The sequence below is a fragment of the Balaenoptera acutorostrata genome, chromosome 19 (assembly GCF_949987535.1).
Source record: "Balaenoptera acutorostrata chromosome 19, mBalAcu1.1, whole genome shotgun sequence".
Classification (NCBI taxonomy): Eukaryota; Metazoa; Chordata; class Mammalia; order Artiodactyla; family Balaenopteridae; genus Balaenoptera; species Balaenoptera acutorostrata.
This window is the reverse complement of record NC_080082.1, coordinates 14816768-14831146: the sequence shown is the minus strand read 5'-3', so window position 1 is coordinate 14831146 and position 14379 is coordinate 14816768. Positions and strand designations below refer to the sequence as shown.

Here is a 14379-nt window from a genome sequence, read left to right as displayed (position 1 = left end):
TGGGCAATAATTTTTTTGCTTCCTTATTTTTAAAACTGGTGTGTTTATAGGTGTTTGTTAAAAATGGGTTTTAGTTACCATTTACAAAATATTCCAAAGAGAAAAGAAATTATAAAATGTCCAAAAATAACTAAATAAAGAATGCTTCAGGAAGTTACAGGCTTGTCATGATCATGATGGCCTGTTATTTAATCATAGACACTAAGTACAGTTGGCTCTCCTTATCCCTAGGTTCTACATCCGAGGATTCAAACAACCTCGATCGAAAATGTTTGGAAAAAAAATTTTTTCCAGTAAGCTCCAAATAGCAAAACTGGAATTTGCCAGGCACAGGCAATTATTAATATAGCATTTACAGTGTATTTACAACTATTTACATAACATTTACATTGTATTACAAGTAATCTCGAGATGATTTAAAGTATACAGGAGGATGTGTATAGGTTATATGCATATACTACACCATTTTATATAAGGGACTTGAGCATGGTATCAGCGAGGGTCCTGGAACCAATTCCCTTGCAGATACGGAGGAAGGGATGATTGTACTGGTGAAAATATGCAGATCACTAAAGGGAAGTCTTCAGGTCAAAGGCCAGATTATATGAAGCAACACACCAGAATTCCCAAGCCTTGAGTCAGCCACGAAATATAGCCTGTATAGCTTCCAGGACACTGATTAATTCAGAAACCATTCGATAAATGTTTACTCCCTTTCATAGAGAATGGAGATCCAGAAGAGAAGTCGCCTATAGTGTAGCACAGGCACAAACTGACTTCTCTTTCGTGGGCGGCAAAGAGCCTCTTACACTGTATATTCTTGGACTATGTCAGGTAGTCATAGATTCAGCCACTGGATTTGTCACATTATTAACTTCATAATCACTGTGTAATTCACACAGACCTTTATAAAGTCCTTTCTTCCTGGAGGCGAGTTTATTGTTGGAATTAAATGAACTGTCACTCCCTGGGGAAAATAGAACCAACATTTCACTCGGCTCATCTTGGCTATGAGGAAGGAAAAAAAAGATGAGGAAACTCTTTACAACATGTGCAGGAGTAAAGGTAAATTGTGGTGGAGTGTAAAAGTGACTGATTTTGGAGTCAGGCATCTGGGCAAGTCATTCCACCTCTCTGAGCCCTAGAATATCACTGTAAAATAAGGTGTAAAATATCAATGTAAAATATATGTTCACCTAATGGAATTCTTGTGAATGTTAGGATTGGATTCATGCATATAACACCCCTAACACAATATTATGACAATAATGAGTTTAAAAGTGGTAGTTATTATAGAATCATAATAACACCTCTTTTTTTCTTTCTCATCTGTTGGCTTATTTTCCAAGGCCTTGAAAGAGAGAGAACAGGCAGAGTTGTGTGAGTTCTGGGATAATCTAGGCAGTATATCTGCTGATTTCCATCAGCTGAGCCCCCTGAGGCCTTATCATAAGCACAAATAACCAGACCTGTGGTGGTGCCTTTTATTGATTTCAGTCGTGTGGCCTTCTCTCCCTTCCTGTTGCTCTCTAGCAGGTGGAAGAGAAATTTATCTTCCTCGAAGTGACTCCATTGCAGAGACGTAAATTGAAGAGCAAAACTGGGCAGTTGCTAGTTCTGCTTTTATTCTTACTATAAAAGTAATACTTGTTAATTATAAAAAATTTGAAAAATACAAAATGTATAAAGAAGACAACACAAATCTCTTTACATTTTGCTGCCGAGAGAAGAGCACCATTGATCGTTTTTCCCATGCCTGCAGAAATCTATATAATTGGGATCACACTGAAAATATAGTTTTGTATTTATTTTTCCGTAGTCTTTAAAACATTTAAATTATGAAATTAAAATTAAGGTGTAGGGCTTCCCTGGTGGCGCAGTGGTTGAGAGTCTGCCTGCCGATGCAGGGGACACGGGTTCGAGCCCTGGTCTGGGAGGATCCCACATGACGCGGAGCAGCTGGGCCCGTGAGCCACAACTACTGAGCCTGCGCTCTGGAGCCTGTGCTCCGCATCGGGAGAGGCCGCGACAGTGAGAGGCCCGCGCACCGCGATGAAGAGTGGCCCCCCTCTCCGCAACTGGAGAAAGCCCTCGCACAGAAACGAAGACCCAACACAGCCATAAATAAATTAATTAATTAAAAAAAAAATTAAGGTGTAAAGGTACAATTTAACAAGTAATATAAAGGAATACCATTCCAAAAAAAAACACCCAAAAAAGAGAACATTGCCAAAGCTGCCTCAGTATCCCTTCACTCTCACGCCCTCCTGCTTCCCTCATCATTCAGAGGTGACCACTTCCAAGGTAAGCAGCTCCTTATTCTTCCATATAGTTTATCACCTTAAGCAGTACAATTGAATTTTCCCCAATTTGACCTCTTTCTAGGTAGAATTATAGCACATGTATTCTTTTGAGATCTGCTTTTTTCATTTCATTTTATCCTTGTAAGTTGTTTTTCTTTTTTTAAATTTATTTTTGACTGTGTTGGGTCTTCGTTTCTGTGCGAGGGCTTTCTCTAGTTGCGGCAAGCAGGGGCCACTTTTTTTTTTAATTAATTTTTTAATTGGAGTATACTTGATTTACAATGTTGTGTTAGTTTCTGATGTACAGCAAAGTGAGTCAGTTTTACATACACATATATCCACTCTTTTTTAGATTCTGTTTCCATATTTCCATTACAGAGTATTGAATAGAGTTCCCTGTGCTATTCAGTATAGGTTCTTCTTTTTTTTTATCAGTCATCAATTTTATACACATCAGTGTATACATGTCAATCCCAATCGCCCAATTCAGCACACCACCATCCCCACCCCACCACGGTTATCCCCCCTTGGTGTCCATACGTTTATTCTCTACATCTGTGTCTCAACTTCTGCCCTGCAAACGGGTTCATCTGTACCATTTTTCTAGGTTCCACATACATGCATTAATATACGATATTTGTTTTTCTCTTTCTGACTTACTTCACTCTGTATGACAGTCTCTAGATCCATCCACGTCTCAACAAATGACTCAATTTCGTTTCTTTTTATGGCTGAGTAATATTCCATTGTATATATGTACCACATCTTCTTTATCCATTCGTCTGTTGATGGGCATTTAGGTTGCTTCCATGACCTGGCTGTTGTAAATAGTGCTGCAATGAACATTGGGGTGTATGTGTCTTTTTGAATTACGGTTTTCTCTGGGTATATGCCCAGTAGTGGGATTGCTGGATCATATGGTAATTCTATTTTTAGTTTTTTAAGGAACCTCCATATTCTCCATGGTGGCTGTATCAATTTACATTCCCACCAACAGTGCAAGAGGGTTCCCTTTTCTCCACACCCTCTCCAGCATTTGTTGTTTGTAGATTTTCTGATGATGCCCATTCTAACTGGTATGAGGTGATACCTCATTGTAGTTTTGATTTGCATTTCTCTAATAATTAGTGATGTTGAGCATCTTTTCATGTGCTTCTTGGCCATCTGTATGTCTTCTTTGGAGAAATGTCTATTTAGGTTTTCTGCCCATTTTTGGATTGGGTTGCTTGTTTCTTTAATATTGAGCTGAATGAGCTGTTTATATATTTTGGAGATTAATCCTTTGTCCGTTGATTCGTTTGCAAATATTTTCTCCCATTCTGAAGGTTGTCTTTTCGTCTTGTTTATGGTTTCCTTTGCTGTGCAAAAGCTTTGAAGTTTCATTAGGTCCCATTTGTTTATTTTTGTTTTTATTTCCATTACTCTAGGAGGTGGATCAAAAAAGATCTTGCTGTGATTTATGTCAAAGAGTGTTCTTCCTATGTTTTCCTCTAAGAGTTTTATAGTGTCCGGTCTGACATTTAGGTCTCGAATCCATTTTGAGTTTATTTTTGTGTATGGTGTTAGGGAGTATTCTAATTTCATTCTTTTACATGTAACTGTCCAGTTTTCCCAGCACCACTTATTGACTGTCTTTTCTCCACTGTATATCTTTGCCTCCTTTTCATAGATTAGGTGACCATAGGTGCGTGGGTTTATCTCTGCTCTTTGTATCTTGTTCCATTGATCTATGTTTCTCTTTTTGTGCCAGTACCATATTGTCTTGATTACTGTAGCTTTGTAGTATAGTCTGAAGTCAGGGAGTCTGATTCCTCCAGCACCGTTTTTTTCCCTCAAGACTGCTTTGGCTATTCGGGGTCTTTTGTGTCTCCATACAAATTTTAAGATGATTTGTTCTAGTTCCGTAAAAAATGCCATTGGTAATTTGATAGGGATTGCATTGAATCTGTAGATTGCTTTGGGTAGTATAGTCATGTTCACAGTGTTGATTCTTCGAATCCAAGAACATGGTATGTCTCTCCATCTGTTGGTATCATCTTTAATTTCTTTCATCAGTGTCTTATAGTTTTCTGCATACAGGTCTTTTGTCTCCCTAGGTAGGTTTATTCCTAGGTATTTTATTCTTTTTGTTGCAATGGTAAATGGAAGTGTTTCCATAATTTCTCTTTCAGATTTTTCATCATTACTGTATAGGAATGCAAGAGATTTCTGTGTATTAATTTTGTATCCTGCAACTTTACCAAATTCATTGATTAGCTGTAGTAGTTTTCTGGTGGCATTTTAAGGATTCTCTATGTATAGTATCATGTCATCTGCAAACAGTGACAGTTTTACTTCTTCTTTTCCAATTTGTATTCCTTTTATTTCTTTTTCTTCTCTGATTGCTGTGGCTAGGACTTCCAAAACTATGTTGAATAATAGTGGTGAGAGTGGACATCCTTGTCTTGTTCCTGATCTTAGAGGAAATGCTTTCAGTTTTTGATGATGTTTGCTGTGGGTTTGTCGTATATGGCCTTTATCATGTTGAGGTAGGTTCCCTCTATGCCCACTTTCTGGAGAGTTTTTATCGTAAATGGGTGTTGAATTTTGTCAAAAGCATTTTCTGCATCTATTGAGATGATCATATGGTTTTTATTCTTCAATTTGTTAATATGGTGTATCACATTGATTGATTTGCATATATTGAAGAATCCTTGCATCCCTGGGATAAATCCCACTTGATCGTGGTGTATGATCCTTTTAATGTGTTGTTGGATTCTGTTTGCTAGTATTTTGTTGAGGATTTTTGCATCTATATTCATCAGTGATATTGGTCTGTAATTTTCTATTTTTGTAGTATCTTTGTCTGGTTTTGGTATCAGGGTGATGGTGGCCTCATAGAATGAGTTTGGGAGTGTTCCTTCCTCTGCAATTTTTTGGAAGAGTTTGAGAAGGATGGGTGGTAGCTCTTCTCTAAATGTTTGATAGAATTCACCTGTGAAGCCATCTGGTCCTGGGCTTTTGTTTGTTGGAAGATTTTTAATCACAGTTTCAATTTCATTACTTGTGATTGGTCTGTTCATATTTTCTGTTTCTTCCTGGTTCAGTCTTGGAAGGTTATACGTTTCTAAGAATTTGTCCATTTCTTCCAGGTTGTCCATTTTATTGGCATAAAGTTGCTTGTAGTAGTCTCTTAGGATGCTTTGTATTTCTGCGGTGTCTGTTGTAACTTCTCCTTTTTCATTTATAATTTTATTGATTTGAGTCCTCTCCCTCTTTTTCTTGATGAGTCTGGCTAAAGGCTTATCAATTTTGTTTATCTTCTCAAAAAACCAGCTTTTAGTTTTATTGATCTTTGCTATTGTTTTCTTTGTTTCTATTTCATTTATTTCTGCTCTGATCTTTATGATTTTTTTCCTTCTGCTAACCTTGGGTTTTGTTTGTTCTTCTTTCTCTAGTTCCTTTAGGTGTAAGGTTAGATTGTTTACTTGAGATTTTTCTTGTTTCTTTAGGTAGGCTTGTATAGCTATAAACTTCCCTCTTAGAACTGCTTTTGCTGCATCCCATAGGTTTTGGATCGTCGTGTTTTCTTTTTCATTTGTCTCTAGGTATTTTTTGATTTCCTCTTTGATTTCTTCAGTGATCTCTTGGTTATTTAATAACGTATTGTTTAGCCTCCATGTGTTTGTGCTTTTCACATTTTTTTCCCTGTAATTCATTTCTAATCTCATAGCGTTGTGGTCAGAAAAGATGCTTGATATGATTTCAATTTTCTTAAATTTACTGAGGCTTGATTTGTGACCCAAGATGTGATCTATCCTGGAGAATGTTCTGTGCGCACTTGAGAAGAAAGTGTAATCTGCTATTTTTGGATGGAATGTCCTATAAATATCAATTAAATCTATCTGGTCTATTGTGTCATTTAAAGCTTCTGTTTCCTTATTTATTTTCATTTTGGATGATCTGTCCGTTGGTGTAAGTGAGGTGTTAAAGTCCCCCACTATTATTGTGTTACTGTCGATTTCCTCTTTTATAGCTGTTAGCAGTTGCCTTATGTATTGAGGTGCTCCTATGTTGAGTGCATATATATTTATAATTGTTATATCTTCTTCTTGGATTGATCCCTTGATCATTGTGTAGTGTCCTTCCTTGTCTCTTGTAACATTCTTTATTTTAAAGTCTATTTTATCTGATATGGGTATAGCTACTCCAGCTTTCTTTAGATTTCCATTTGCATGGAATATCTTTTTCCATCCCCTCACTTTCAGTCTGTATGTGTTCCTAGGTCTGAAGTGGGTCTCTTGTAGACAGCATATATATGGATCTTGTTTTTGTATCCATTCAGCAAGCCTGTGTCTTTTGGTTGGAGCATTTAATCCATTCACGTTTAAGGTAATTATCGATATGTATGTTCCTATGACCATTTTCTTAATTGTTTTGGGTTTGTTTTTGTAGGTCCTTTTCTTCTCTTGTGTTTCCCAGCTAGAGAAGTTCCTTTAGCATTTGTTGTAGAGCTGGTTTGGTGGTGCTGAATTCTCGTAGCTTTTGCTTGTCTGTAAAGCTTTTGATTTCTCCATCAAATCTAAATGAGATCCTTGCCGGGTAGAGTAATCTTGGTTGTAGGTTCTTCCCTTTCATCACTTTAAGTATATCATGCCACTCCCTTCTGGCTTGTAGAGTTTCTGCTGAGAAATCAGCTGTTAACCTTATGGGAGTTCCCTTGTACGTTATTTGTCGTTTTTCCCTTGCTGCTTTAAATAATTTTTCTTTGTCTTTAAATTTTGCCAGTGTGATTACTATGTGTGTCGGCGTGTTTCTCCTTGGGTTTATCCTGTATGGGACTCTGTGCTTCCTGGACTTGGGTGGCTATTTCCTTTCCCATGTTAGGGAAGTTTTCGACTATAATCTCTTCAAATATTTTCTCTGGTCCTTTCTCTCTCTCTTCTCCTTCTGGGACCCCTATAATGCGAATGTTGTTGCGTTTAATGTTGTCCCAGAGGTCTCTTAGGCTGTCTTCATGTCTTTTCATTCTTTTTTCTTTAGTCTGTTCCGCAGCAGTGAATTCCACCATTCTGTCTTCCAGGTCACTTATCTGTTCTTCTGCCTCAGTCATTCTGCTTTTGATTCCTTCTAGTGTAGTTTTCATTTCAGTTATTGTATTGTTCATCTCTGTTTTTTTGTTCTTTAATTCTTCTAGGTCTTTGTTAAACATTTCTTGCATCTTCTCAATCTTTGCCTCCATTCTTATTCCGAGGTCCTGGATCATCTTCACTATCATTATTCTGAATTCTTTTTCTGGAAGGTTGCCTATCTCCACTTCATTTAGTTGTTTTTCTGGGGTTTTATCTTGTTCCTTCATCTGGTATATAGCCCTCTGCCTTTTCATCTTGTCTAACTTTCTGTGAATGTGGTTTTTGTTCCACAGGCTGCAGGATTGTAGTTTTTCTTGCTTCTGCTGTCTGCCCTCTGGTGGTTGAGGCTATCTAAGAGGCTTGATGGGAGGCTCTGGTGGTGGGTAGAGCTGACTGTTGCTGTGGTGGTCAGAGCTCAGTAAAACTTTAATCCACTTGACTGTTGATGGGTGGGGCTGGGTTCCCTCCCTGTTGGTTGTTTTGCCTGAGGCAACCCAACACTGGAACCTACCTGGGCTCTTTGGTGGGGCTAATGACAGACTCTGGGAGGGCTCATGCCAAGGAGTACTTCCTAGAACTTCTGCTGCCAGTGTCCTTGTCCCCACGGTGAAACAGAGCCACCTCCCACCTCTGCAGGAGACCGTCCAACACTAGCAGGTAGGTCTGGTTCAGTCTCCCCCGGGGTCACTGCTCCTTCCGCTGGGTTCCGACGCGCACACTATTTTGTGTGTGCCCTCCAAGAGTGGGGTCTCTGTTTCCCCCAGTCCTGTCGAAGTCCTGCAATCAATTCCCACTAGGCTTCAAAGTCTGATTCTCTATGAATTCCGACTCCCGTTGCAGGACCCCCAGGTTGGGAAGCCTGACATGGGGCTCAGAACCTTCACTCCCGTGGGTGGACTTCTGCGGTATAAGTGTTCGCCAGTCTGTGAGTCACCCACCCACCAGTTATGGGATTTGGTTTTACTCTGATTGCGCCCCTCCTACCATCTCATTGTGGCTTCTCCTTTGTCTTTGGATGTGGGGTATCTTTTTTGGTGAGTTCCAGTGTCCTCCTGTTGATGATTGTCCAGCAGCTAGTTGTGATTCTGGTGTTCTCACAAGAGGGAGTGAGAGCACGTCCTTCTACTCCACCATCTTGGTTCCTCCTCCTGGGGGCCACTCTTCATCGCGGTGCACGGGCCTCTCACTGTTGCAGCCTCTCTTGTTGTGGAGCACAGGCTCCAGACGCACAGGCTCAGTAGTTGTGGCTCACGGGCCCAGTTGCTCCACAGCATGTGAGATCTTCCCAGACCAGGGCTCGAACCTGTGTCCCCTGCATTGGCAGGCAGATTCTCAACCACTGCGCCACCAGGGAATCCCTATCCTTGTAAGTTTCATCACATTGTTACATACAGTTATGGGTTTTTTTTAAATTACTGTGTAATATTCCATGTGTAAATATGCCACAATTTGTCCATGCTCATGTTAATGGACATTTGAGTTGTTCATAGTTTGGAACTATGACTGAATATTCTTGACATGTCTCCTGGCACACGTTTATACAGGTGTCTCTAATGGAGGCTGGGTCATGGGGGTTAGATCTGCTTTTTTCACTCACATTATATTGCGAGCATTTACCCATCTCAACACATATTTATGGGAGACATTACTTTGAATGGATTTATCATATGCCAGTATTCCAGGATTCTATTGACAGACGTTTAGATTGTTTCCAGTTTTTCCTTATTGCATTTGCATATAATTCTGTGACAAATACAGTGATCTTTTTTTTTTTGATTGTGTTGGGTCTTCATTGCTGTGTGCGGGCTTTCTCTAGTTGCGGCGAGTAGGGGCTACTCTTTGTTGCGGTGCACAGGCTTTTCATTGTGGTGGCTTCTCTTGTTGCAGAGCACGGGCTCTAGGCGCGCAGACTTCAGTAGTTGTGGCACGTGGGCTTCAGTAGTGGTGGCTCGCGAGCTCTAGAGCACAGTCTCAGTAGTTGTGGCGCACGGGCTTAGTTGCTACATGGCATGTGGAATCTTCCTGGACCAGGGATCAAACCCTTGTCCCCTGCATTGGCAGGCAGATTCTTAACCACTGTGCCACCAGGGAAGTCCCAAACACAGTGGTCTTAATGATTAATGAAGCACCTCACACAGTCCTCAGTACAAGTAGCCATCCCACCTCCTTCCTTACCTGTAATACTACAGATGTTAGCCTCTTTAATTTGTGATTCATAAGTCAGTTAGGAAGAACTTCTGGAAAGGCTGGCTGGAAGCAGTCGTTAAGAAATAGGTATTCATGGGACTTCCCTGGCAGTCCAGTGGTTAAGACTTCACGCTCCCAATGCAAGGGGTGTGGGTTCAATCCCTGGTCGGGGAACTAAGATCCCCTATGCTGTGTGGCACAGCCAAAAAAAAAAGAGGTAATTAATCGAAAACTCAGGGTATCCAGAACAGAGGGCATTTCCAAAAAGGAATTATGGAGCGTGAAGGTTATGAAAGAAGATCATTGTAGCTACTGCTCCTTCAGAGCTTGCGACAAACCAGGTACTATACTTCACACTTATTTGGGTTATCACATTGTCTTTGCCATGGCCTTAGGAGGTAAATTTCATAATTTCCAGATGATGGAATAGAGGTTTGGAGAAGCTAAATAATGTATCCACAGTTACATGGTTTATAGTGGCAAAATATGGACTCAACCCCAGGTCTGTGTTCAAAGCCCAGGCTTACTCATCAGGTAATGTTACCTTCCTACATGACCATGGACCATTTCTTTAAGGCAGCACTGTCCAATAGAACTTTCTGTGGTGAGGAATGTTTTTACACAAATACAGTGTCAGCTACCACTTGTGGACATTGAACACTTGAAATGTGGCTAATGCTACCATTTTGGAAAGTGCAGTTAAGGTTGTACAGATCCAGTCCCTTTCTTTTTTGTTGTTTTTGTTTTTGTTTTCAATTCTGTTTATTTTTTTAAGTCTGTCTTGAAAGTACAACCAATGTGATTAATTGTGCCTTAAACAAAATCAGTGTCTAAACAAATTCAATATCTAAACACATCTTCACCAATGAAATTAGGGAAAAGGGAAGGAATTTCAAAACACAGACCAGGAAACAATCACAAAATATAGGTTTAATTACTACTGTTAAAAATAAAATAAAAAAATTAGAAAAAGGAAACTACCAAGAAAACAACCGTAAGTACTTGAGTAAGTCTTGCTATTCTGAATAATGTAACATCTTTTCTAAATTGTAGATTTAGAAGTTTTAGAACACACAGACACTAAGGAAAAGAAAGGCTAGTTCCTTGGGAATTACTATCCAGTATGATACAATTACTTCAGGATAACAGAAGCAGAACCTTCCTTACAATTAGATTTTAACAAATGATTTTGCTGCTAATAGAAATGGGGAATGTGTGAATGACAAGTTTTGGAGGGGGAAAGAAAAAAAATCGACTAAAGGTAAGCAGTGGATACAGAACTGAGGTTTGCTTATTTTTCACAACCAAAAATAAGCAAGTTAAACTATCTTGTACAAATAAAGCTTGATACTAAGTATGCAAACAGAAGCATAAACATTTGTAACTAACCACACCCATGAAAGACTGGGTTAACACTTCAAACGGTATTGCTACTAGTGGACATACGAAGCAGAAATTTCTAAAATACTGTTACACAGATGAGTAATGTTAGTATAAACTCTTTATTTACATTAAAATCTGTTTCAGTCTGTTGGTGTGACCAAACCTTAGAAGGTAATCCCTAAGGGTAAATCAGAATGTAAGAGCAGATATTTAGATACCAGGTAAAGGCTCAATTCGATGCAATCATAAACCTTGAAGATATTTTTCTAAAGTCACTGAAATCATTTTAGGTGGTGTTCTGGTGGTCAGCTAAAAGTGAACCATTAATCACTAGTAGTTTTTATCCTTGCCATGATAATTCTCTGCACTGAATGGAAACACCATGAATAGAGACACATTTTAAGTAGTAGAAGATTGACATTCTGTCATGCTATTTGATTTTATAAAAAATCATAATAGACCCTCTCACTGTTAAAAGTTGTAGAGAAACTTTATAATAAATTCTTAAATATATTTCTGTGATGTCTAGCAATTGAATAAACTTTTTATAATAAATTCTTAAATATATTTCTGTGATGTCTAGCAATTGAATAAACTTGAAAGTAGAAGTAAAATTTTGCTAATAACTGTCTGCTTTATATTACACAAGGAAATATATATGTATTTACACAAACTGAACTGAACTCCCTTCTCCACAAATAAGACTTTTAAACAGAAAAAAGTTCACAAAGGACTATAGAATGTGACTGGACACTGAACAACTAGACTACCTGGTTGAAATCAGATTTCAGTCCTCTGTCATTCTCAGAGTTTTTCTAATGCCTTTTGCAAAAAGTACAAGTAATGTGATTAAGTTTTATTTAGATTCCTTATTGAGAATAAATTTTGTTACAAATTCTACACTTCACTCACTGAGCATAGAACTCATTGTTACTGAACATGAAAGTTAGGTTTTTTTCATGTGACCTAACTTTTTTTCCTCTACCAACTATAAAGTCCAAAATAACATTTTCTGTCAGAGATAATATGGACAAAAATTGTGTGCTGAACAGAAAGTTTTGAAACTGCTTAAAATGCACCTACTGTTTAAACCAAACAAGTTTAACAAGTATAAATTTATACTGCGAGTCCTTAGTGGTCATATATGAATAACTAAACATTTCTTTTTTGTAAACCTCAGCAACTATATTCACACATCAAGAGTTGTCAGTGAGCTCAGTCTTAAACTACACCTTTTTAAAGAAAGTATTTTAAAGAGAACAATGAAGAATCCAAGTAAAAAAGTAAGTGTTAGGTTTTTAAATCGATTTTAAGAAATTAAAAATGAAAAGGTTAAGAATTTACTAAATCTTTATTTCCCTAATTGTGGTATTAACAAAAATTTCTCACAAAATGTATAAAACAGCATAAACATTTGATAGATACACTAATGTTAGTCATACTTATTCTTTCACTTGATTAGCATTTGTTGGGAAAACAAATGGCCAAAGTGCTTAATTTTCATTTATAGCTACTTTATTTATTTATTTATTTATTTTTGGCTGTGTTGGGTCTTCGGTTCGTGCGAGGGCTTTCTCTAGTTGCGGCAAGCGGGGACCACTCTTCATCGCGGTGCGCGGGTCTTTCACTATCGCGGCCCCTCCCGTTGCGGGGCACAGGCTCCAGACGCGCAGGCTCAGTAGTTGTGGCTCACGGGCCCAGCTGCTCCGCGGCACGTGGGATCTTCCCAGACCAGGGCTCGAACCCGTGTCCCCTGCATTAGCAGGCAGATTCTCAACCACTGCGCCACCAGGGAAGCCCTTAATTTTCATTTAGAATGGAATAATCTGGCCTAACTCTGACCAATAATTAAAGAAAATAGTAGAGGATACAAGTATTCAAAATTTTACACGAATAAGGAGGGTTTGCTATTTTGTCTGCTAAAGATTTTTACCTCAACTTTAAATCTTCCTGAAATGCCAACATCCCAAAATAAAATTTAGTATCACCTGACCATAGACTGAATAAACCTTCAACATCAATCCTTAGCACCTCAAATAATGACACAAAGTCATAACACATTTTTTTTCATGTAAGGACCAAGCAGTTTTAAAAACAATCTGAATAGCCTCAAAACATTCTCAAACTTCCATGAAAATTTGAGTACACATAATACTTCCAAAGAGTAGGATTGTTTTAAGATTCTCTTTGGATTCTAAGAATAACCATTTTGTTCATTTTTAAATAAATTATTATACAAAAATAAACAATTGAGGATGTTTTTTGTTTTCAGTTTACCCAGGCAAAGGCCTTTGTGTTGCGCAGGCAAAGGCATCCACAGTGTACACACAGGCTAGATTGTAACCTGTCCGCACAGAACAAATCAAGAGCAAGCAAGCCAAAAGGGACAAACGAAGCCTCCAATCTGATTTAAGCTCTTGTAACTATGGCTCCTAGGGCAGCTTATTCCTGCCATCTAGGTCTAAGATTGTGGGGCGCAGTTCCAAACCTACCAAAAATGGAAGCCAAGGGCATAAGCTGGCAGGTAGGCAAAAAGATCTTTTGACAGGAATCACTCCATGAGTTAGGGAAGTGGATGAAAGGGGAATATAACGAAGATTCTAGAATAAAGGCAGTGGCAGGATTAAGGAGAAGCCTTAGGAAGGGTTCTCACACTTCTAAAGTGTACATGTTAACTGGGTGAGGACAAAAGTAGAGTCCCCAGATTCAAATGAAATTTTAAATAATTATACGAGTGCCTACAGGCCAGAGTTAAATCCCTAGCAGTACTGTTAATATCAGATGTTATCAAGAGTGAACTGGAAACAGATTTTGTTTGTGCCTTTCCACAGACATTAAAGTCAAAGGAAGAAATTGCACCTACAACTAAGAACTAAGAGGCCAAAGTACCACCTTCATAAACCTTTGACCATAAATTTCCAAATTTGTGCTCTCATTTAGTTGAAGTTGCATTTATCCTAACTTACTGACATTTTTGTTTAAGCATGCCTACATTTAAAAAAATGATGATTAGTTTTGAAATTTAAGATAAAACTTCTAGAACCTTCACCAAGATTACTATTAAAACCCTTAGTATAAAAGATTTCTGTGATCCTTACAATTGATGGAAACCCTACTACTTTCACATTTTTTTTTAAATTAATTTATTTAGTTATTTAGTTATGGCTGTGTTGGGTCTTCGTTTCTGTGCGAGGGCTTTCTCCAGTTACGGCAAGTGGGGGCCACTCTTCATCGCGGTGCGCGGGCCTCTCACCATCGCGGCCTCTCTTGTTGCGGAGCACAGGCTCCAGACGCGCAGGCTCAGTAACTGCGGCTCACGGGCCCAGTTGCTCCGCGGCATGTGGGATCCTCCCAGACCAGGGCTCGAACCCGCGTCCCCCGCATCAGCAGGCAGA

At 38.8% G+C, this 14379-nt stretch overlaps 1 long non-coding RNA gene across 1 annotated transcript in view; it reads left to right on the top strand.

The window, feature by feature from the left end:
* The window catches only part of LOC130705723 (uncharacterized), a 93990-nt gene that overhangs the window by 46002 nt on the left and 33609 nt on the right, over positions 1-14379 (top strand). The window lies entirely within an intron of this gene.